This window comes from Daucus carota, chromosome 9, assembly GCF_001625215.2.
Source record: "Daucus carota subsp. sativus chromosome 9, DH1 v3.0, whole genome shotgun sequence".
In the NCBI taxonomy this organism is placed as follows: Eukaryota; Viridiplantae; Streptophyta; class Magnoliopsida; order Apiales; family Apiaceae; genus Daucus; species Daucus carota.
This window is the reverse complement of record NC_030389.2, coordinates 8,482,016-8,505,647: the sequence shown is the minus strand read 5'-3', so window position 1 is coordinate 8,505,647 and position 23,632 is coordinate 8,482,016. Positions and strand designations below refer to the sequence as shown.

General features: G+C 34.2%; 1 long non-coding RNA gene across 1 annotated transcript; it reads left to right on the top strand.

Moving 5' to 3' along the window:
• The first annotated feature begins 13,412 nt into the window (after positions 1-13,412).
• On the top strand, positions 13,413-14,156 carry LOC135149110 (uncharacterized). The gene is made up of 3 exons (XR_010287223.1): positions 13,413-13,489; positions 13,626-13,790; positions 14,016-14,156. It is a non-coding gene; the product is annotated as an uncharacterized LOC135149110 (long non-coding RNA).
• Positions 14,157-23,632: the final 9,476 nt, after the last annotated feature.

Here is a 23,632-nt window from a genome sequence, read left to right as displayed (position 1 = left end):
CTATTCCTCTTACTTCTTGAAGATCATCCAGCTCCAGCTCCAACTCAGAAATTTCTTCAATGTTAGCAATAATGAGATAGTCATCAGGGTTTTCAGGTTCTTTTGGAGGTTTAGGAGGATTAGCCATCCTCTTAGCCACAGACTTGACTTTCTTAATTCTTAGGCTTGGAAGTTTCTTGAACAAGAAAGGCTGGAATTGGGATATCTTCCAAGTCAATTGGCTCCTCCTTTGGCATTATTGGCTCATCATGGAAGTTGACATCTGGATGTACCACTGTGGTGTCCTTGATTGGATAGGAAGGCTTTGAGATAGGCTTTTCTGGCACTTCTTCTCTTCTCTTGGCTGCCTCAGGCATCTTAGTTTTAGATTTGACTCTCTTTTTCTTTGGAGAAGATTCAAGAGGCAATCTTTTCTCATTTAGAAGCTCAGCTGCCAACTCCTCTTCCAGCTCAATAACATACCTTTCATCAACCTCTATTTGATTCAAAGAGAGTTGAGATTCAAACTCCTCTTTTTCACATTCTCTGGACACCTCTTCAGCTTTTGCAAATGAGTAGTGAGGATGGCCAGTTCCAATAAACAGCTTCTGGCCTTCTCTGTAGATGATGGCAAAATGAGCTTTTAAGGCCACATCTGCACAGTCTTTGTAACTTTTGATTTCTTGACCCAAAAGCTTGTATTCATTTTTGTCAGGCCTGGCTAGTGGAAAGTAGATTGAGCTTGAGTCTTTTCCAGGCTTGGAGTAACCACAATTGTTTGGAAACAGAATGGGCTTGAACTCATTCAAGAATGATGGCTCACCCTTTTCTGTCTTGGAAGGAATAACAATCTCAGGTGTAATCACCCTGAGAATTGTGGTTGTGGTTGGAAAAGAGATTTGAGCTGTGGTGGCTGTAGAAGATGTAGAAGATTTCTTGCCCAGTTGAGCCACTCTCTTTGCAATAGAGTCTAATTCTTTCATCCTTGCAATCTTTTGCTTTTCTCTTTCAGTGTGGAAAGGAGGAGGAATTTGACTGATCAATTATGCAGGAGTTGGTAATTCTTTCTCCCCCTTTTTGTTAGCAGCAAGTGTAGGGGATGGACTGGGAAGTGAAACACCAGAGGCAAGAAGAAGATGTTGAAGAAGTCCAGTCTGAATTCTTTGATGCTGCAACATCTCATCCATTCTAGAGTTTAAGATATAGACATTTCCTTCCAGAGCTTCCACTTGCTTTTCCAATTGGAGTTGTTTTTGATCAGATTCAGAAAGAGCTGATTTGACCTGAGCTGGAAGCTTTTCATCAATTTGTTTGGTCAGATCAGTCTTAACAGAGGCAATGAGAGAATTGAGATGCTCTATCTCATGCTGAAAATGGAGAGATTGATATTTGTGAAGCTTGAGATTGTCCAGAGCTTGACTGGCAATGGTGGCAGAGATGGCTGGAGAGGAGGATGAGCTTCCTGATTGTGATTGAAGAATGGTGGAGGCTTGCCTTTCCAGCTCCATGCTAACAGCAATTGCATTGGCAGACTGCATGGAGAGCCATGAAGGTAGAGAAGTTGTAGGTTGTTCAACAAGGGATTCCTCAAGAGCATCATTGAGGTCTTCATCACTATCATCATAATGAAAATCATCTCCAGCATTGGCAGGCAGAGCTGTAAATGCCTCCTTTGCTCTAAGCATGGAAGATGTAGTGTGAATCAGATTGAGGTGCCTTTCAGCTGCGTGATTGTCCAATCTGGCAAAATCTTGAATGGAGGACATCCCATGAGTAAAAGTCTCAGGGTCTAGTGAAACACCATCCAATATGGATCTGTATTCAGCTTGAAACTCTTGTTCACTAAACCCTTCATTGACACCTGCATTTCTCTCAATTTCTCTCTTTTCTTGCATCAAGGGCTCCCCTTGGCTCACCACACCACTTACCTCTCCCTCACTTACCCTTACTAAAGGGTCACTCTTATCCTCTCCTTTTTCCTGGCTAGAAGAAAATGCCAGACTCTCCACACCCTCTCCTTTTGCCAGCTCACTAGGCTGCCTCTCCACTCCATAGCTCACTCCACTCAATCCTAGAAGTGTTTGTGCTACCATGTGATCAACTGCTGTAGAAAAAGGTAAATTAATTGAAGTAGCAGCAGTTGTCAACTGATGAGGGACATCAGTTGAAACATGAGTAGAGGATGCATTCAACTGATGAGAGCTGTTAAGCAGATCAGTTGAAGGACAAACACTATTCAACTGATGAGGGAGATCAGTTGAAGAAAATGAAGAAATAGGTTTAGAAGCTGTGATAGTTGAGTCTGTGGTGATTGATTTTAAAGGAAAATCCACAGAACACACTGTCACAGAAGAAGGAAGTGGAAGAGAAAGATCCAACAAATCATCAAAATGATGATGATCAATCTCAGATGGGGGCTTCTCCATGAAATCCAAAGATGGAGAATTTACAAGTGTGGTGTGAATTAATTCCACATCCACAGAAGAGGTTGGGGATTGTGTTTGAGTAGTAGAGATGGTAAGGTCATAAATACGGGTGATTTGTTGAGATGAAGAAGGGGGCTGTGACTCCACATTTATTGGAGTCACATCAATCTGACTTTGAGAAGTTAAAGGCATAAAATCCAGAATGGATGCCTGTGTGTGTGCAGAGTGCTTAACTTTGTCACTTCTCATCTTCTTTCTCCCATAAGCTTTTATTGGTGAAGAAGTGGTGTCCCTCCCCCATTTTAACTGTGTCCCTGGTTGAGGACTATTTTCAATAGCAACATCCTTTTGGGAGGATGCTGCTAGGGATGAGTTTAATTCCATGTTAACATCTACAGTCTTTTGGGAGACTGCAGAGTGGCCAGGCTGGTCAACACACATCTCTCCATCCTTATTCTTAGGGCTTCTTTTATGTTCACCCTTTCCCTCCCCCTCACATCCTCCAATCACACTCCCCTCAGGTTTGTGTTTCTTGGATTTTACAGCAGATGCCTTTTGGGAGGCATCTGAGGTTGGTTTAGAAGACTTGGTTTTAGAAGGTTTTGCCACTTGTGTGGACTGTTGATGGGCCTCTTCAACAGCCCTGATGGCAGAAAGCAAAGAAGTTGAGGGTTGAGAGAGAGTAGTAGGAAAGCCATGTACCTCCTTTTCTTTTCCAGCCTCCATTATTGGCAGGTACACCACCTCCAAGGAGGGGTATAAATTCATCCTAAAGAAGTCTTTAAAGACTCTCTTTTCCTGCACAAAACTGGGAAGCTTGGCTTCCTTGTTACTAATAACTAGCTTTTTGCTGAGATGATTAGCTAGCATCATGAGAAATCTGACATAATAAATATTCCTAGGTCTACCAGTTTTATCACCTAGTTTCTCCCCAATTTCTTGGATCATCAAACCACCAAAGTTGAAATATTCATTAGTCAGGTACATGTAAAGCATTTGTAAAATCTGGGAAGTAAGTGCATTGAAATTACTAATTTTACTAGAAAATGCCTTAATAAAAGCATCACATAAATAACTCCATTCTCTCCTAAGACCCCTTCTTTCTATTTTACCTAAGGCATCAGTTGGCAAAACATAATTCATGGCATAAAGTAAATTAACCAACTGATTATCACTAGGCAAAGATAAGACAGTATCTTCAGGAATCTTAAAGCATGCTTTCATAACATCAGCATTGACAGAATGAATTTCATTATTGACAGAGAAGGTTAGAGTTTCATGCTCACTATTAAACTCTGCAGAGGTCCACATCTCCTCCACTATTTCATGGTAGATGGTAGGAGCTTCAAGCATAGCATAAGAGAGCTGGCTTGACTTGATGAACTCCATCATCCTGTGATACTCCTTCTCCTCTACTGCCTTGGTATCCACAAATGATGCGAAGTTGTTCTTCTCATAAATGAACCCACTTGGTGCAGTATACTTCTTCATTGGTGCCATTGCAGTTACAGAGAAAGCTTGAAGAGAAATTAGAACTTGCTTTTGCACAGAGAGAGAAGAGAGCTTTGAGAATTCGAAAGAGTGAGATGAAAAGAAATGAAAATAAATTAAAACACTTAAATACTTTCTCAGGAAATTGCTGTGATTGGCTGAGAAATTACCGTTGAGAAGAAATTACTCTTATTGAACTCTACAAAAATTACACACACGATCGTGTGTATAAAGTAGGAGAGAGACAAAAGAAATTTCAACGGCTCAGATCTGATAATACTTTCAACGGATGAAATAAGCGCCTCTTTAAACTTCCTATTCAACTGATGAAGATCAGTTGAAAGCGTCTTCAAGGATCATCAGTTGAAAGAATGTCTCAAAATTTCAATCAGTCTAGAAATAATGAGATGTCAAATTTAGGGGGAGCTTTCCAACATGGAAACCTGAACTTCAATAATGAAGCCACATCATCAAGACAATCACTTCCACCACAAAGAAAGTGGACAAGGGATCACCCTTTTGAGCTAATTATTGGAGATGCAAATGCATCTGTACAAACAAGAAGAGCAACTCAAGATGAGTGCTTATACAGTGCATTCCTTTCACAGGATGAACCTAAAGTCATAGAAGATGCTCTCAAAGATGCTGATTGGGTTCTTGCTATGCAAGAAGAATTAAATCAATTTGAGAGAAACAATGTATGGAAGCTGGTACCCAAACCTAAAAACAGAACAATTGTAGGAACAAGGTGGGTATTCAGAAACAAGGTGGATGAGAATGGAGTTGTCACCAGAAACAAGGCAAGGCTTGTTGCTAAAGGATACTCTCAATCTGAAGGAATTGATTTTGATGAGACCTTTGCACCAGTTGCAAGACTAGAAGCAATAAGAATCTTCCTGGCCTATGCTGCTCATGCAAACTTTAAAGTTTATCAAATGGATGTCAAGAGTGTTTTTCTAAATGGTGAACTGGAAGAGGAGGTATATGTCAGTCAGCCTCCTGGTTTTGAAGATCCAGAATTTCCAGAGTATGTTTACTTCTTATTAAAAGCACTCTATGGACTAAAGCAAGCACCAAGGGCATGGTATGACACTCTGTCTCAATTCTTGTTAGATAATCATTTTTCCAGAGGAACTGTGGATAAAACACTATTTTACAGAAATGTAAATGGTGCCTTTATTCTGGTTCAAATTTATGTAGATGATATAATTTTTGGTTCTACAGATGAGAAACTTTGCAAGAAGTTTGCTAATCTTATGAAAAGTCAGTATGAAATGAGCATGATGGGAGAGCTCACCTACTTTCTTGGTTTACAAGTTAAACAAGTAAAGGAAGGTATATTCATAAATCAAACTAAGTACATTTATGATCTACTTAAAAAGTTTGATTTATTGGATTGCAAAGAAGCTAAGACTCCCATGCCAACAGCCACCAAATTAGAGTTAAGTCCTAATGAGAAATCTGTGGACATCTCTAATTATAGAGGCATGGTTGGTTCTCTTTTATATTTGACAGCTAGTAGACCAGATATTATGTTTTCTACATGCCTCTGTGCTAGATTTCAATCTGATCCTAAAGAATCACATCTTATTGCTATAAAAAGAATATTCAGATATCTTAAGGGAACACCAAATCTTGGTATTTGGTACCCTAAAGACTCTGGATTTGATCTAATTGGATATTCAGATGCTGATTTTGCAGGATGCAAAATTGATAGAAAAAGTACAACAGGCACCTGTCAATTTCTTGGTGACAGATTGATTTCTTGGTTTAGCAAAAAGCAAAATTCTGTATCAACCTCTACAGCTGAGGCTGAGTACATTGCAGCTGGAAGCTGTTGTGCACAATTATTGTGGATGAGAAATCAATTACTTGATTATGGATTAAATCTCTCAAAAATCCCAATATTTTGTGACAACACCAGTGCTATTGCTATAACTGAAAATCCAGTACAACACTCAAGAACCAAGCACATTGACATCAAATACCACTTCATAAGAGAACATGTGACGGCTGGTACTGTTGAAATGCATTTTGTTCCAAGTGAAGAACAGATTGCAGATATTTTCACAAAGCCTCTTGATGAATCCACATTCACAAGGTTGGTAAGTAAATTAGGTATGTTAAATTTCTCCTAATTTAGAGTGAATTTTTCTGTAATTTGGCAGCCAGAATTTGATTAATTTTGATTTATCAAAATTGAATTAGTTATAATTCTGGATAAAGTCTATAATATTTCAACTGATGAACTAGTGAAATTGTTTCAACTGATGTTTGAAGCAATATCCTCTTGTTTTGTTTTTCATTCAACTGATGACACCAGTTGAAGACACTTTCAACTGATCTTTGACATCTCATTATTTCTAGACTGATTGAAATTTTGAGACATTCTTTCAACTGATGATCCTTGAGGTGTTTCAACTGATCCCTCCAATGTAGTTTCAACTGATGCTTCAGTTGAATTTCCAATTGCAGTTGTTTCTTGCACCAGAGAGTCATCAGTTTGAATATTAATTCCAGGATTAAGTCCAACATTTTGAATAACATCATCATCATCATCACTCTCATACAGATCACCTTCACCTTCATTTTCAAATCTGAGATTATCATGAAATCCTTCATCTGAGAATCCTTGAATCTTCTTATCATCAAAAACTACATGAATTGATTCCATAACAATGTTGGTTCTCAGATTATATACTCTGAATGATTTTCCATCAGAGTATCCAACAAAAATAGCTTCATCTGCCTTGGCCTCAAATTTTCCAAGATTTTCACCTTGATTTCTTAGAACATAACACTTGCATCCAAATACATGAAGAAATCTAATTGTTGGCTTCTTTCCTTTGAAGAGTTGGAAGGGAGTTAGATTATGAGGTTTGGTAATTAGTGAAATGTTTTGAGTGAAGCAAGCAGTGTTCACAGCTTCAGCCCAAAAATAGGTTGGAAGTTGAGCTTCATTAATCATGGTTCTTGCAGCCTCAATAAGAGTTCTATTCTTCCGTTCAACAACACCATTTTGTTGTGGAGTTCTTGGTGCAGAAAACTCATGAATAATTCCCTCTTCTTCACAAAATTCTTTCATCACAGAGTTCTTGAATTCTGTTCCATTGTCACTTCTTATCCTTCCAACTTTGACATCTGGATTGTTGTTTAATGCCTTGATATGATTGATGATGATTTTCCCAGCTTCATCCTTAGAATGCAGGAAGAAAGTCCAAGTAAATTTTGAAAAATCATCAACAATCACTAGGCAATATTTCTTCTTTGAAATGGACATTATGTTGACTGGTCCAAATAAATCCATATGCAAGAGCTGAAGGGGCTTCACAATTGATGAAAGAGTTTTGCTTTTGAAAGAGCTTCTCTTTTGCTTTCCTAGCTGACAAGCTCCACATAATCCATCTTTGGAGAATTCCAGCTTAGGTAGGCCTCTTACCAAGTCCTTCTTTACTAACTCATTCAAGGTTTTGTAATTTAGACGAGACAATCTCTTGTGCCATAGCCAACTGTCATCTGAGCTTGCTTTGCTGAGAAGGCAAGTGATAGATTCAGACTTTACAGAATTAAAGTCAGCTACATATACATTTCCTTTCCTTTGTCCAATCAGAGCCACATTGTTGTCATCTCCTTTGGTGACAACACAGGCTGCAGGAGTGAAATTAACTTTGTAACCTTTGTCACAGAGCTGACTGATGCTAAGCAAGTTGTGCTTAAGACCAGACACCAATGCAACTTCATCAATGATGACATTCTCTTTTGCAATCAAGCCATATCCCATAGTATATCCTTTGCTGTCATCTCCAAAGGTAATGCTAGGGCCAGCTTTCTCCACAAACTTTGTGAGCAGGGAGGAATCACCAGTCATGTGCCTGGAGCATCCACTATCCAAGTACCACAAATTCTTCTTGTGGTTTCCCTGCACACATTTTACAAACAGATCAAGTTGATTTTGGTACCCAAATTGCTTTGGGTCCAGATTTGTTAGTCTTAGCAATCTTTTCCACTTTCTCAACCTTTACCTTGGATTGAATTGATTCAATCTTTGGTTTTGGTTGAGAAATTGGAATATCAACTCTGTTTTCAAACACAGGCCTTTGAGGCATGCATACATTGTTCATTCCATGCAAATTTGAATGAAATTGAGGCATGTTAAAGGCATTAAAATAGGGATTGAACATATATGGCATGTTAGGCTGAGAATAAGGATTGTGAGGCAATAAACCAGGCATCATATTCATAGCAGATAAATTCATGTGAGGAACAGATGTCATAGGAATAGGCAAAGATAAATTAGGAGCAATCACAGTTTTACAGTTAGCAGATAAATGATTTACACTACCACACTTACTGCAGGTTTTCCTAAGAGCACTAGCATTGGGAGTGTAATTGGTGTGCTTGTTAACTCCTATTTTGCCATTTCTATTCCCTTTCTTCTTTTTAGTCTCCTCAGATTTATGCTCACTGGTATCCACCTTCTTCTTGTTCTTGTTACTGGAATTAAGAGTGTTATGAACACTATCACTGGTCTCAGAAGAACTATTCTCACCTTTAACAAAATTCTTTTTAACAGGACCATATTTCTTGTTAAGCTTCTTGAGAACACTCTTGTCAACTGATGAGTTTTTGTTCAACTGATGACTCTCATCAGTTGAGACTTTGTTTTTCAACTGATGATCATCATCAGTATTCTCATCACCTGAACTGTTCTCAGATATCTCAAGCACTTTCTTATTCCTCTTCCATTCATTCTCTACAAAGGTCTCTCTACCTTGCATGTTAATGATATTGGTGGAAACATCCCTACCAGATTTCCATTTGGCAATAATCTCTTGTTCCTTATCAAGCTGCTTTCTTATGATCTCTTCTCTTTTCAGAACAACCAAGAGATCATCCTTGGCTGTCTGACACTCAATTTTCAGCTTCTCAAACTCAATAAATTGAGATTCTAAAACACTGTTTCTATCACTAAGAAAGGTGTTAGCTTCCTTAATTCTACTATTTTCCTTAGTAAGAGATTTTAAAGAAACATGCAAATGATACAATTCTGTAGACATTTCATTAATGGTAGCATTGCATTCATCTTTAGTTAACTCAACTAGATTTGTAGTGAATACCTGACTACTGCTTCCAGCGTTTTCTTCTTGATCTGTGGAGTTGGCCATTAGAGCTAGATTGACAAACTCCTCCTCTTCATCAGAATCATCTCCAGCTGCCCAATCATCCTTTGTGATGAATGCTCTTTCCTTTTGTTTGAGAAGTTCATAATATTTCTTTTTGTAGTCAATGTTTTCACTTGACTTCTTCTTAACTTTAGGCTTTCTGCACTCATTTGCAAAGTGACCTGCATTCCCACAGTTGAAGCACTTGAATTTTGATCTGTCTACCATGCTTCTATCAGACTTGGGATTGCCTTTAAAAGATTTTGCAGAATTAAAATTCTTTTTGAATTTCAGTTTGGAGAATCTTCTTGACAGGAAGGCTAGATGCTCATCAATTCCATCACTTTCTTCACCAGAATCAGCTACTTCTTTCTCTTTTCTTCTTCCTTTGCTTGACTCTGAGCTCTCCTCTTTGACCAACTTCTCAGTTTCTTCAACTTGAGACTTTCCCTTGTCCTTGACAGTATCCTCTAGAGATGCAACTAGAGCCACAGATGAATGCCCTTTCTTTTGGCTTTTCTCAATCTCTTCATCTTGTTCCATTTCAAGCTCATAAGTTTTTAAGGTTCCATACAGTCTCTCTAGAGTGTAATCTTTAAATTCTTGTGTATTTCTGAGAGAGACTGTCATGGGTTTCCATTCTTTGGGAAGAGCTCTTAAGAATTTCAAGTTTGAATCCTTAACTTGATATACTCTTCCAAAGAGCTTTAGACCATTTAACAGTTTTTGAAATCTGTTAAATGTATCACTCAAACTTTCACCAGCCTTGAAATGGAATGACTCATATTGTTGAATCAGAAGCTGCATTTTGTTCTCTCTCACTTGCTCATTCCCTTCACAGATGGTCCTGATGGTGTCCCACACTTCTTTGGCACTTGTGCAGCTGATAACACTATCAATCATTTCTTGATCCAAACCATTGAACAGAAGATTCATGGTTTTCTTGTCCTTGTGCACTTCTTCAGTATCTTCTTGAGAATATTCATGGATAGGTTTTGGAATCATCTTACCTACCATGTCTTCACCATCAGCTCCCATACTTGTGCAAACCTTCATGGGGACATGAGGCCCTTTTTCAATGCAGTTCACATAGCTTTCATTAATGGACAACAGATGCAGATGCATTCTCACTTTCCAGTGAAAATAGTTGTCTTTGTCAAGAACAGGAATCTTCACTCCAGCATCCTTCTTTCCCATCTTTCTCTAGCAGTGTTGATCTTTTTCCCTGTTTGTTGGGAACCTCGCTCTGATACCAATTGTTATTTTACACCAACTAAGAGAAAGATTGTAGAAGGGGGGGGTTGAATACAATCTTTTACAAATTTAAAAGATTCAAGAATAATATACTAAGAACACAGTAAACAGAAAAACACCAAGTATTAAAAATACGGGTGGATTGAATGATCCACCCGTGAGATTTTATATCGAAGAATCTGTGGATTGTTTACAATTCGCACAGCTGCTGGTTCATCACTCAAACAAGTTCTAACTCTTAGATTTTTCTCTCAAGTAATTTGAACAAGTTCAACTAATGCTACTAACTTGGTTATATACTCCAAGTTTTACAAAGCTTTTAGCTAGATTACAAAATGCACTATAATCTAAAAACAATGCTGCACAACTTTGTCTTATGCATGCTTTCTGAGATGTCTTCATCTTTGACCATCATCTTGATTTGATCCAGATTGCACTGCATGAGATAAGTATGTTTCTGCTTCTTCTTTATTTTCCTAATTAGGCTTCCATGTCTATTTTAGTGTAATTCGATCCATGTGATTTGTCAGACTTAAGCTCTAGTCACTTTCAACTGCTCTTTGCTTCATCAGTTGAAAGTTCTGGTTGCTTTCAACTGCTCTTTACTTCATCAGTTGAAAGTTCTGGTTGCTTTCAACTGCTCTTTACTTTATCAGTTGAATGCCCGGCTCATCAGTTGAATGAATTACAGACTCCATCAGTTGAATGCTGTTCCAGTCTCATCAGTTGAATCCCTCAGCATTATCAGTTGAATACTTTGTCTTCAGTTGAATGCTTGATTTTCATCAGTTGAAACATCATCCAGTCTTCATCAGTTGAATAGTTACATCTCATCAGTTGAATATCCTTCACTTAGATAAAATTACATGGCATTGGATATTTACAATTAGCCATCCTATTCTACCCATCCGTTGATAATTCCCAAAGACAAGAAATGTAACAATTACAACTGAAATTTGATAAAGATTCTAAGTAAGACATGTTACAAAATGTTTATGTTATCATCAAAAATTATTGATTCCTAACAGGAGTACCTGGAGACTCATAATCTAACCGTTAATTTAAACTATTAATTGAACCGCTGTGATTTAATTAAAACAAAACAATGTAAACAAAAATATAACATGTGAAAAATAACAGAGTTACACACAATACACATAATTGACAATACACGCACTTACAATAGAGAGAAATCGCGTGGGTGAGAGCAAGTGGGAGCGCGACAGGGAGGAAGAGAGCCAAACAAGGATGTTATCGTAAGTATAGATTCTCAAATTGAACTTGTTTCGGTAAATTATCGCGAGCATCGAGCTTGATATACTGGGAAAAGGCACTAATTATCACCGATTCTTGATTTCGACTTGTTTTTCATGAAAAATTGTTAAGGATATATGCGTATGTATATCTTTTTTGTAGATTTGGTATGATTCTACAGGCATATGTGTTTGTAAGATTGAATCAATTTAATACTTCTGATTCTTTATACAATTAGCTGATTAATTTGATTTTTATGTGTGTCGTTTAAAAGTTTAGGGTTCGAACCATATTTTGTAAAATTATGATTCTAGAGTAGAAGCATTGTTGTAGTTTTGTGAAATTAGTTTTGTATGAATTTACTTAATGCTTATTTTTGTTTTAAAATAAATGTTCAGTAATGGAATCAAAATTTGTAAAGTTGTGCTTCTACAATAGAAGCATATGTATATCATGTCTTTATTAACTAGTTGATGCTGCGGTTAATGGAATTTGTGTATAAATTTAAGGTATAAAGTATGCTTCTGTAACAGAATCAAATTTTGTAGAATTGTGATTCTATAGTACAAGGTGTTTTAATGTTAATATTCTGTAATAGAACCAGATGTTATAGAGCAGTAGATAGATTTTGATTCCATAACAGAAACAAATTTTATAGAATGTGGTTCTATAGTATAAGGTGTTTTAAAACTAAAATTTTGTGATGAAACCAAAATTTATGGAGTAATGGATACAAAATATTCATGTACGTATGTCTATAGAAATTGACAAAATACGGTCTACTATTTCTATGTTGGATTGTGGTTCTATAGTACAAGGTGTTTTAGTATTAAGATTCTGTAATGGAACCAAAATTTATGGAGCAGTAGATAAATTACGATTCCATAAGGGAACCAAATTTTGTAGAATTGTGTTCTATAGTGCAAGGTGTTTTAAAACTAAAATTTTGTAATAGAACCAAAATTTATGTAGCAGATACAAAATATTCCTGTACGTATGTTTATACAAATTGACAAAATAGGGTCTATTATTTATATGTTGGTGGCATTGCTGTTTTCATTTGCCTAATTAACCTTTTTTGGGTAGACCTAAATAGTATACACAAGTGTATTGATTTTAGGCTATTAATTTTGTATAAACATTTCTTGTCGTTATTTCTTGAATTTATGGAACAGAGTAATTGGACCGAGGTTAAATACTTCTGTTGTTTGTTTTATTTTTATATTCTGATTGTAATACTAAAGGCATCTCGTTTTGAAGAGGTCATGTTCTATTTCTCTATTTTGTTTCTGCAAGTATAAACATGTTTGTTTTTCCAGTTTACATAATAACAAACAAGACACTGGCTTTACAGTTTATACTTTATGCAATCAAAACAGGTAATATTTATTGAAAATAGTTCCTAAACTAAAACTTGAAAATTTTACGATAAAATGAAACAGCTCATTAAATTAGAGCACTAGTTTTTCAAATAAAAATATCTACCTCAAATAAAATAAACACTATTTAAGTTTGTGTTGGACTTTTGGCTTTTTCTCCCTCACTCTCTCTTAGGACACACTTTGTGTCTAGTTGGTGGTCATAGTCCTGGAGATACTGACTAACTGACTAGTTGTTGACTAATCACAACTACTTGGGTGTCCTAATAACAATGATAACTAAAGACAAGTTATATATAATATTCAAGATTTACAGGTTTAGTTCCACTATAAATGGAAATAATAATTTTGTCATGATTGTGTCCTAATGTGTCATATACTTTTGGTAAAAAATTGGTCAGTGAAGGGGAAGGGGCGGCCAACCCAAATCTACATTGGTTCTATTTCGATTCCTTTTTAGAAACTGGGCGTTGTATTGAGAATACTACTAACTTGGGATTGTTGGTTTTGCTGCACAGAGAAAGGATGTTCTTTAGCTCCACGGGTACAACCAAAATTCAATTTCAGTAGTTGTTCTATTGTATGGTGCAACTTGCTTTAATTTTCCCTTGTTACTTGTCATCCTTCATCACAGTCTCTATACAACAGCCTTCCTTAACTAACGCTCCTGTTCTTTTTAGATGGTTGAATCAAGATTCATGGAACTTCTCAATCATTCTGTTTTACTTTAAAGAAGTGATATTATGATTTTACTACAAAATAATTACCTCACTGTGTTACATGGGGATTGAGCTTGTTATACGCTATGGAAAACAAAGGCCACAAAGCTTCAGTTTCCACTCAAGGTATGCATCTATAGGAAACTGGTTTTTCCCATGTTTTGTCTGTCTCATGGAAGTTTCTCTTTCATAAGAATATAAATACGGGTGTGAGATTTTATTATAGTTGGTCATTTTCACAATCAATTTGCTTGATTTTTTTAAGGTCTAGTTTTATATATCAACTTTGTCTTGAATTGTTTTGGTTATATTTTCTGTGTCTAAAATGTTGGTTGAAAATATTGTGCACAGTTGATGGGATGAAGCATGGTATGAGTGTAATCATAAGAAATGCAAAGATAGATATGAATAAGGAAGCATGAGGCGAGGTTGACAAATGAGGTTGCTAAGAGGTCACCAAACCTGTTTAGTTTTAAGTCATGAAGGACAATAACCTTTCTCTGATCATGAATGAGCTGGTGACTGTTGTTGATCCCAACTCAATACTTGCATCAGTGCTAAGAAGGTTGAGAAATGAAGTTGGCTGATTTCTGTCATGCTACTAGCTGGAATGCAATAAGTAGTGGTACTGTTTGCAACCTAGAAATGTAAAGTTGAAGCTAATGACATGTGCTTTTGAATATTGCATTCTGCCTTTATGGATTTTACATATATTCAGTTTATATTTTTAGACGGTTTTGTACATTGCCTTGTCTTTACTTATAGCTAGACGGTTTTGTAGCAATATTTTTTGGAGCTCCTATTCCTCATCTGAGTTTCAGTGTCCTTTTTTCTTAACCAAATTCCCTTTATTCAGTTTAAAATGAAAAAAAAATCTTTATTGATAAGTAGCAGGACTTCAGTGTCGTGAAATAGTGTTGAGATTTTTGCCTGTCTCAGGCATCTTCAGCAAAGAATGGATCTGTTTCTTGATGTCACTCTGCAGCAGATTATCCACAATTGAAAAAAGAAAATAGCAATATCCACTCTTGAAAATGGGATATATCAGCTCCTGATGAGCTCATCAGGAGCTCATAAGGAGTTAAAGTGGACTTCCTGTATAGTTAGGATGTGCAATAGGAGACTAAAGTTAATTATTCTTCTTGTCAAGAGTTAGTTAGAGCACCACTTTAATCTTTCACTGTACAGGCATTTTGTAAACAGTCTTTCTGAGTTTCTGGTAATCTTACATACACATTCAAGTTGATAAGAAAATTTTCTTGCCTTCTTATGAAAACTAATGCATAATATTTTAATCAAAACATTTGCAACTTTATTTATTATTTATTTATTATAATTTGCAATGAATTTTCTTTGAGATTTCCTATATATTTTCCTTGCAAATTTAAAAATTCTACTACATAATGGACTAGTTTGATTCTGTAATAGAATCAATTTTTCAATTATAATATATGTCAACTGTGAATTATGATTCTGTAGTAGCTTCATATCTAAACAAGAATTTAAAATTGTGACAAAAAATACAAGAATTTTAAAAAAAAAAATTGACAAAAATAATAATAATTTTGTTACATATTCTACACAAAAATAAAAAATTAAAATGGTTTTATAAATGAATTAAAATTAAATATATTGACAAAAAATGAGAAATTTTGATACATATTCCATACTAAAATTATAAAACTGAATATTAATATAGTTCAATATTAATTTGGTTCTACACTAGAATCAATTCAAAAAAAATAACCCCTAAAATTAATTGTTAAGCCAAAAGGAGCGACACAAAAGTATTTTTGTCCTCCCATGTCCGTATTTTTGTAAAATCCAAAGGAAAACCCCAAAAATAAATGAAATGTCGTGACATATTTTTCTAAAACCCAAAAAACAACCCCAAAATTTATCTGGAAGCTAGAAAGGAACGACATAAAAATACTCACGTAATAGAAAAATTAAATTGATTTCATTATAGATTCAAACTTATTAATTAAATTAATTTGACAAATGTTCACGTTATAGAAAAAATAAATTGATTCCATTATAGATTCAAACTTATTAATTAAAATAACTTAACAAATGCTTGTTTGTTATTTTGCTTCTATAATAGAATCAGGATAAGTCTTCCTATATTAGTAGTTTGTAATTAACAATAAAATTAGAATATTTTTATTATTATGAAGTAAATAAATAAAAATATTTTTTTTATTTTTTAACTAAAAAGCTGTCAATAATTATCCTAATAAACGTTTGTAATCGAATTTGTAGGACATGTATGTTTAATTATTCGGCAAAATTTAATTATAAATATGTTAGCTGAGTAGGAGCAAAGGTTAAGAAGTTGAAAAATACTATTAAGGTAAAACTAGACGGATACATAGAATGATAAAAGTATAATAAAACTGTTTCATAAAGATGCCTATAAATCTCAAGGACAAGAAGTCCAGTACAGAATTCAATGTAGAAAATCAAGGTTGATTACAAGGTAAAACAAGAAGGGTAAAAAGGGTGAAAACTAGGAATGCATAGACAGTAATTTTTTCAAGTGATACGGTGTTTCTTAAGTATTGATCTTCCTGCAACTATTCCTGATCTCTCCCTTCATACCAGTCAGTGGAAAAATGTTTCCCACCTTAATCATGACTTGGCAAATTATTCAAAAAATTCTTGATCGCACTCTGTGTGTTTTCGCACTAGCTCAAGGGAAGCTTCATTCTTGGTCAGAAGAACTTGGTCAGATTTTAATAGGCCATTTGAAGCAAGCAGGTTCATGAAGTAGTGGTCGTCCAATTTTTTTGGTGAAACAAAGTCCAGAGAGAAAAAGTTTTGGTCAACCACCAGATCTCGGGCAGTGAGTACTGAGTTGCGCAGATCCAATGCATAATCTGGATGTCCATTGCCTGATTGATTGTAAAGTCTCTGCCTGAAGCTGACGCACCTTGTTTTCCCCATTGTGTGACTTCCTGTATGATCATAACAGAGTCTTAGAAATAAAATTATAACATGGATTATAGTTTAATAGTCCAAATTATGACATATGCACTACAAAATATCAGCAAAACATACAGGATAGTGCCTCAAGATCAACTATGTCAAGTCCTTGTAGCTTAGATTTAGTTAGTATTGTCTGTAAAGTGTTGTTTGGAGCAGGAATGTTGTTGTTGGAGCCACTCAAACTCGCCCCTCTCGAGTCCCTTCTTCCTAGAGGAACCCAAATCAAGAAATAATTAAGATCCTCCGCAATTTCCACTTCCTCAGGCTCCTGATATTTTCTTTCCCTCTCCAAAATTTTCGTGAAATGAGCCGTCAGATCCATCCATTTCCTTTCTTCCCTTCACAACAAAAGAAGTAAGATGCATACTCTGTTGCTCCACATCTCAATGTGCCATCCCTAACAGCGATCATAACTCAAATGTGTCTGTCAATATTGTTTTGTTACAAAACTGTAATAAGCTGGCTATTCAAAAACTAAGCCATTTATAAATTGTAATTCTCCCATATATAGTCAAAATTTCTGCATGCTTACTAGACATCACGAAGCCTTTCCCCGGTAAGAAACAAAAATCCATAGTTTATTTATAATGCACAACATCATTGAAGTCATGAAACAAAAGTCTTAAACATTACAGAAGATGCACATGAGATAACAAGGCCGAAAAATTAATCAAACCATTGCGTAAAACACTAGCAGGCACACCCTTGTTCATAATTCTGTTTTCACTCTTTCTAACAATGCTGAACAGGCTTACAATCATTGTGTTGCGGCATCTTCTCAGTAGGTAGCATAATTCATTGTTCTTCTTATTGTAGCAAGCTTCATTTGTTCAACTACAATTAAGCACAACAACAAACAATACCACATGCAAAATTTACTGCAAATGCATCCAACTCCAACGTGCCTTTCTCATAGGTTGTTGTCATTGTATCGCATTAAAATGGTGAACCGACTTGTTCTGATACGATGACTGATAGAATATCTTGTACACCAGGGTCAAAAGATTATTTTTACCATTACCACCATTTCACCCTTTCTAAAAATTACTAAATATCCTTTTTCTAACCACGAATTATAGTGAAATGCGAACTAGATCTACTTTATTTTTTAAGTTTTAACACATATGATATCAGCAATTACCGGCAAACAAATTATACTCATTTCAGTAACATTTGTTTACTAGACACTATCACAAAAAAAAGGCCACACACATTTCCCCCAATATGTGTTCTACTTTCTACTTTGATTCTATAATAGAATCAAGTAAAAAATATAATCTGAAAGAATACATAGTTTGTAAGCAAAACTTCTGGCTTTGGAACTAATTTGTAAAACATTATTTGGTTCTATAGTAGAACCAAAACCATAACATAACTAGATATTTAGGAAAGTTATTATTTTGACTCTACAATAGAACCAATTTATAGTGTAAATTATATAATTCAAAAAATCGAGAGAGAAACTAAAAATAACAAATCGGATTGCAAAGCTACAAATAATTTAACAAAACTCAACTATGATGAAACGTAAATTACAACTAATATAATCAAAACTGCAAAAAACTTGAAGGCCTTTTCTGAAAATCTATCAAATGGACAAAATAGAAAAACAGAAATGTAGTTAATGACTTAAGGTAATGATAATGAATAGAACAAGAAAAGCCATATAATCTATAAGCATCAAAGAAAGCCATAAAAGCTTATGTTAAGTTTCTGCTAAAGGTATAACTAGACAACATAAACTTCAGTTGCCACAATGTCGTCGAACTAGAGCAATAATTGGAGATAAGAATGAATAAGCAAAAGCTATAAAGTGCACAAATGATGCAACCAAACCAAAGAAGAAAACGAAGTAGAGAAAATAAACTCCAATAAAAAAAAATTCAAGAGTTGATCAATATCATCCAATTATAAATTACCTTGGTTATGCAACCTCCCATGGAGTATGGATTATTGTACCCTGGTAAAAAAAATACAGCAGTGATATTGTGACCTAAATGTAACAACGTGGCAGATATCAAACATATATATATACAATCAGCAAAACTTATACGTTATTCAAGTGAGCAGAATTGACAGTTTTGTGTTGGTGTCACATAATACATTCTGAGACAAGAGAGGCTTTCTTACGCTTACATTTATAATAAATAAGCCAAGTTTACAATTAATAATAACTAAACTGAACCGCATCAATCCAAACATCCCTTGCATATATCACTCGTGAATAAGTTTGAGATGTAGGCAGACTTTATTACTACTACAAATAAAGAGGTTAGGCTATTTCCGCAAGCACACCTTGGTTATTCACTATTGTTGTGTTTAAGCATATCGTAACTAAATTACATGACCCCTAACTATAAAATTCACTTTTTTGGTTATCATGCCCACCAGACAGTTTGTGAACCTTCACTAATCAGACAGACTGCTTGGTCTTTGTTTAGTTTTGAGTCTGCACTAAGAGGATCGAAATCTGTCCCAACATTGGTAGTATTACATTTTTAATAGTTTGCATGGCTAGAATCTTTCAAGCTAGCATTTTCTGCATTGAGATAAAGGGACACAAAATTTGTACAATCATCAAAGTTAATTATAGAAAAAGTACATAATAATCACTCAAAACAAACTTAAAATTATTTATAATCTCTAAGTTCATACTAGCGAAAATCTTCACTTACCTCTTGAGATGTCATTGTCAGCAAAGCCTTGAGCCAAATAATGATTAGCAGACACTTCCTCGCGGGGAGGAAACCCGAAGAAAAAACACTTGAAAACCTGAAATTAAATATAGTATACTTATAGTCACCTATTATTTTAAATCCATAAGGAACTTGCGTGGTATAATAGTAAATAGACAAACACTTTAATGGTACTTTCTCTAAATTGTTCCAACTACATTTCTACTACGCAAAAGTCTGCAAAGCATAATTACCAAATCAAGAGAAGAGCAATGTCTTAATTCTACAACAGAAGCATAAATATTTACCATCCAGACATAATGGTTCCAATTAGAACTCTGTTACAAAAGATTCTATAGTAGAACCAAACCTATGATACAAAACTATGCAGAAATTAAATTTTAATAAATCCACTATCTTGATACTGCAACAGAACCAAAATTCAAGGAATAATCTCAAACTGCAGTATTTACTCAAACTGCAGTATTTACAAAAAAATGATTCCACAGTAGAACCAAAGCAACAATATAGCTAAAAATTGAAAATTAAAACAAACTAATTTGTTTCCAAAACAAGACTAGCAAAAAATAATATAAATTGAACTAAGACATATCAGATGAATAATAAAACTTAAAATTCAACATTTAACAAATCAATATCAACGGAGAGGGAGAGAAATAAAGAACATCACATCTCAAAGCTTATTAGTAAATCGAATTCATTTGATTCTACAACAGAACCAGGCAAAATTAATTGATTCTAAATAGTTTGTAATCAAAACTTCTAGCTTTGGAACTAATTTGTAAAACATTATTTGGTTCTACTGTGGAACGAAAACTACCACAAAATTAGATATTTAGGAAAAAAAATATTATTTTGACTCTACAATAGAACTAACAAAAATACATAATTTATACTATAAATAATAAAATTCTCAAAATCGATCGAAAGAAAAACTAAAAATGACAAATCCGAATGCAAAACTACAGAGAACTCAACAAAAATCAGCTAATTTAGCACAATATCTGCCTGAAACTCAAAGCATAGTAAGATGCAAAATTAAACTTAAACACAAATTTAACAAATTCTACACTAGAATCAAAATTCTAAAGTAGAATCAAAATTCTACAGTAGAGCCAACCAAGAAATATATGAATCAAATATCTACAAAATGCAAAACTAATCATTTAATAAATTGATTGTTTTGATTATATAATAGAAGCAATTTTATTTTTAAAATTCAAGCAAAATATTTATTCATGGATGAAGAATCAGTATATTTAATAAAAATTTAGAATGAGATACAATCAAAATTGAAAAAGAAACTATATAGAAAAAATTGACTAGATAGATTTCAACAAGAACATCAAATGCAAAACTAATATATATGAGGCGTCAATTACAAATAAAGCCAGATTAGTCTATACGAAATCAAACTCAAAGTGTAAACACATATAATAATAGTTTAATTCGTCAATTCGAACCTGATGAAGATTGCATTTCAATAAAATCAGACATGTGAGCTTGATTTGAAGAACACAAAGTTCAATTTGAGCATTTGATTTGACCAAGACAGGATCTCGTAGTGATTGTAATTACTGTGAGCGAGATCAAGAAAGAGCGAGCGAGAGAGATTGATTCAATGAGAGAGAGAGAGAGAGATAACGCCAGAGAGAGACAAGAGAGAGGGCCGATAGCGCGAGAGAAAGAAGAGAGAGGAGAAAGAGAAACAGATTGCTGACCGTTAAATGTTGTTTTGATCTAACGGTTAGGATTAAGAGATAGGGTTCTCCACTGAACTCCATATAAAACCGTACTCCATAGAATGAAGGCCTATATATATATATATATATATATATATATATATATATATATATATATATATATATATATAACCAATTTTTTTTTTTATACTTTTGATATTTAGTGCTTCTAAGTTCCACACTTGGCTTTTATTATTGATAAGGGGTGTAAATTTACATATAATTTTATGTTACTGAAAATATATAATATATATAATAATTATATATAATTTTAAAAATATTAAATTGATTCTGATTAAACCTTGATTATATATTCGATTAATTCTCGACTGATGTATTCACGAACTGAATCTTATTACTGCTTCTACAATATCGATATGTATCATTTTGATTTAAACACATATACAATTTCTTAGAACTTGATATTTGAATCATAAGATAAATATGTTTTATGTGTCTTATATTGACACATGTTTCTTCGACCTCTCACATTAGCAATTTAATAAATCTACAAAAAATTCTTATTTATCTAAGCATCCCAAAAACTCAATCACATAAAATAAAAATATTCCTAAATATTACCTTATTTCAAAAACATTGATCAAATACAAACTAATATATTTAATAATATCATTGATTAATTTAAGATAGAACTCAAGTTTATAAATCTAAATTAAAGAAAATTTATTTTATTTTTTAGAAATTAATCACTTATTTCTGTCCTTAAAAAAACTTATTTTGGAAAGAAAACGGTATATATATATATATATATATATATATATATATATATATATATATATATATATTTGACAATAAGTGACTTAGTTTTATAAATCAAAAAAGTTACACATTTATATAATTCAAAATATATTTTATTAAATAATTCCTTATTGCCAAACATACCCTAAATCTATCATATAACACAGGTTATATATAAGATCATTTTCCTTCCTGTCAATTATAAGTTTATAACTCCGCCGCCGTAAACCCATGCCATAAAAAAGGCCACAAATAACCAAGGACATCGTTAATCTTCAACAAGAACTTGATGATAACATCCTGTTAAGACCCCGGTCAAAGCTCTGATCCCGTCAACATCGGTCAAGAAAAAACGGTACTTTCTAATTACAAACCCTAATTTCATTTCTGCTCTAATTACATGCCATCTTATATTGCGATAATAATGTTGTATTAATTATCCCCCTTCTTATCTCTGGTTGGAACTTTGAAAGGAGTGACACCTGGAGATTGGTCAATTCATTAGATGAACTATTGTTATTGACTGATTTCACCATGCACATACCTCCAGAAAGTTTCCAGAGTTCTGCTAAGATCTTCATTCAATTAGAAATGCCAGGGAACGAAACCTACACAAAATTCAGTCCATCAGGCATTTAAAGTTGCTTGTGCCATCACTAATTATGTAGCTTTCGTGGACAAACAATCAGTGATGGATTTCTTGAAATATTCTCCGGTCAGTTATGCACTCACCGCAAGCCCAACAATCTTTGCAGAAATTGTTCAAGAAATGTGGAGCACAACTGATTGCAGAAGCACAAAGAGTGGAATAAATATCACAATCAAGGGTAAATCTTATATCCTAACTCCTTGTGTAATCAATGAAGCACTTCATTTTCGTAATTCCAACTTTGAAAGCACATCTGCTAATGGTGAGATTATTTCTATGTTAAAAGCTATCAATTTTAGGGGGAACCCGTTGTGTTTAAGTAAAATACGTAAGAAGTATTTTAGAAAGTAGTTGCCGTACTTCTTTGACAACTTAGAGTGTCAAAAAAGTAGGACAACTCCTTTCCAAGATCCTCTTTACGTACTTGACTTAAACACAATGGGTTCCCCCTATAATTGCTAGCTTTTAACATAGAAATAATCTCAACATTAGCGGGTGTGCTTTCAAAATTGGAATTAGGAAAATGAAGTGTTTTAGTGATTACATACCGAGTTAAGATATAAGATTTACCCTTGATTGTGATATTTATTCCACCCTTTGTGCTTCTGCAATCAGTTGTGCTCCACATTTCTTGAACAATTTCTGCATAGATTGTTGGGCTTCCAGCGGGTGCATAACTGATTGGAGAATATCCATCGTAAATGGGTCACTTTCTCGTAGTGATATATATATATAGACACACACACTGCACGTACATATGATTCCAATCTAGATTCTATTCTATAATATTTCATATAATAATTTGGATGACATTGGATGTTAGATTTCATATATTTAAGTATTATGATAATGTTGTGTCTTGTCCTTTTTTGAAAATGTCGTGTAAGTTTTACACAAATGGGCATATGATAAATTGGTCACTACACAGACATACTAATGCCTACTGACATATATACTAACTGCTACATGATTATCATGAACAAAGTTTAACTTTTGTTTAGTTAAATGTAATATCCATCTTGAACGAGCTCTACATTCCCTAGCCTGTACTTTCCACCCAATATATAAGACATTTTTAACCTCATGCCCTTGTTACTTTTGTCTTCTGGTAATATAAAGACATGGGAATATGTT